This window comes from Echinops telfairi, unplaced genomic scaffold, assembly GCF_000313985.2.
Source record: "Echinops telfairi isolate 266 unplaced genomic scaffold, ASM31398v2 ScPeMD7_5868;HRSCAF=6743_1, whole genome shotgun sequence".
Taxonomy (NCBI): Eukaryota; Metazoa; Chordata; class Mammalia; order Afrosoricida; family Tenrecidae; genus Echinops; species Echinops telfairi.
The window spans coordinates 10,448,437-10,451,130 of NW_022109768.1; positions in this window are offsets into that span (position 1 = coordinate 10,448,437).

Below are 2,694 nucleotides of genomic sequence, written 5' to 3' on the forward strand. Positions count from 1 at the left end.
ATTCACATGTAGCGGAAGAGGAGTCAAGCATTGGAAGAGGAACTGGGAATGTATGTCTAATTTCCTCCATGAACAACTGTCTATCATGTGACCAGATACTGAGGGGTGTCTCACTACCATTACTAAGCATTTTGATTAATGATTTCATTGAAGAATTCCAATCAAAAGGAGAAAAGTGGAACAGAATTTAAAAATCAATGCAATCCAGATTTTCCAGAGTGATTAATGCTGGATCACTTTACTTAATGTACTCTGGACATGTTACCAGTCGAGACCAGGCCCTGGAGGAGGACATTATAATAACGGGGCGTGGAAAAAGAGGCAGCTCCTTGACAGGAGGGGTTGACACAGTGGCTGCAACAATGGGCTCAGACCTAACCACAGCTGTGAGGAGGCACAGAACTGGCCAGGGCTTTATGCTGCTGTACGTAGGGTTGTTGTCACTCAGAAACGACTCCATAGCACCTAAAAAAACAGCCCCCCAGATCTCTTGTCCCGAGATAAGTTTTAAATTTTAAATTGTACCTATTCCCTGAAGAAATCTTTAAACGAAAGTATGGAAAGGACCATGGAGGCAAGGATGGCAAGACTTTGGCTTACACACTTTGGACATGTGGTCAGGAGAGACCAGTCCCTGGAGAAGGACATCACACTTGGTAAAGCGGAGGCGCAGCAAGAAAGAGGGAGGCCCTCAAGGGGATGGATAGACACAGCGGCTGCAACAATGGGCTCACACAAAGGAACAGTTGCGAGGAAGGTACAGGCCTGAGCTGTGCTTCCTTCTGTGTGCCGAGGGTGACTGTGGTTCGGAACCCACTGGAAGGCACCTAACAATAATAACGACATAGTCCAGCTTAATTAGTTAAGAATGTTTGCTCTTTTAAAGAATCTTCTATGTGGGAGCAAATTGACAACACCAACTCAAATGGTTAGATGAGAGAATCAGGGGTCAGTGAGCGTATGTTGAAGGCGGTAGAATTATCTGGAAAGGGACAGTACGAATGATCGCATCATTTGAAAAATGGTGTCAGTATCACGCGGTTGTACGTGTAAAAGTTATTAAACGGGTGTATGTTTTGCTGTGCAAATTTCCACAAAAACATGTATAAAAATATTCCAGTAAATGAATCAATGACTGTCTTAAAAGTAAGTAAAATGAAAAGAAAACCCGGGAAGCCCAGTTCTGACTGCACCTGGTTCTGATCTGACTCTCCCTTCTATGGTTGCTTCTCTCCAGCCTTCATAGTCTGGGGAGCCGGAGTTGCTTCTCCCAGACTATGCAATTGAAGTGTCCTAGTCCTTAAAGAGCTCTGGTGGTGCTGTGTGGAGACTAACTCTGAGCTCACTCTTTGCATGTTGTTCTTTCTGTTCGTGTCCTTTGTTTGTATCTTTCTCGATCATAAAGTTGTTATGTGCAATTATGTTGCTTCCATGATTGTTCTGTAACTGTTCCAATCAATTCTCGAATGTAATAGGGAAAGACTACCGTGGAAGGGAAAATAGCTGTGTCAGCAACAGTGATGACATCGGAGAATGGTGGGGACGCCCACCTCACTTTTAGAGGCAACACTGTTCTTATCGTTTCAAAGTAAGAGAGCAGCTCGCGTCATTACTGTTGAGTCGATTCCAGCCCACAAGGGAGCAAAGAGCGGCCCACAGGGTTTCCAAGGCTGTAATCTTTATGGAAACCTACTCTCACACATCTTTCTCCTTTGAAGTGGGTGGTGCGCTTGAATTGCCAGCCTTTTCACTAACATCGGAGTGCTTACTTACTGCGTGATCAGGGGCTCCTTCGATTAGAGATGATTAAAATGGCAGTATTTAATAAATATGATTTTAAAATAATCTTATTAGGCATCGTGTTACTCTGTTAAATACATTTGTTTTTTTCAAATTGGCGCTGTCCTATGTGCTGCACGACTAACCGCAGATCAGTGGTCTAAGTCCACCGGCCCGCTGCTGGAAAAAGATGAGGCTGTCTGCTATACAAGATCGACAGCCTCTGAAGCCTTAAATGGGGTTGATGCGTCCATGCGTCAGAATCGACTCCACAGCAGTAGGTTTGGGCTTAATTGAAATATTTTGCTTTATTCCTTTTGTTCAGAGCTTCCTTACTAAGTGTTTGTATTATGAGATATTAATTTGCAACTTTTATAATATACATTATTATCAATCAATAAATGGACATATTCTGTAACCAAACACAACTTTAATTTTTCTTCCTTATCTGTGTTAGGACCTTTGTGTAGCCCTACTTGTATAGTTATATTATTTCAACAACTGACTTAATTAGTATTTGAATACTATACACTGATAGTTTGAGGTAATAGACTATCTACACATTTTAAAACATTAGATGTCTCATTTATATTTATTAATATTCTACCATACTGTAGATAAAGACAAAGATTTGTTCCTAATTGAATCTCCCTACTTCATTTTATTGGCTATGAAGAACCATCTGGAATTTATATTTCTCCCTCCTGCCAATATCATCAACCATATGACTTGACTCTGAACATCCTGAACCGAGAACGAGAAACTTAAAAAAATTTGAATTAAACATAAATGATTTCTTCATTTCTTTTTCAGTTATCAAAGAACTTGATATATGCATATACAGTGAACCCTCGCCACTTCGCGCTTCGACTTCCGCGGCTTCACTCTATCGCGGTTTTTGCGTAACAGCGCATG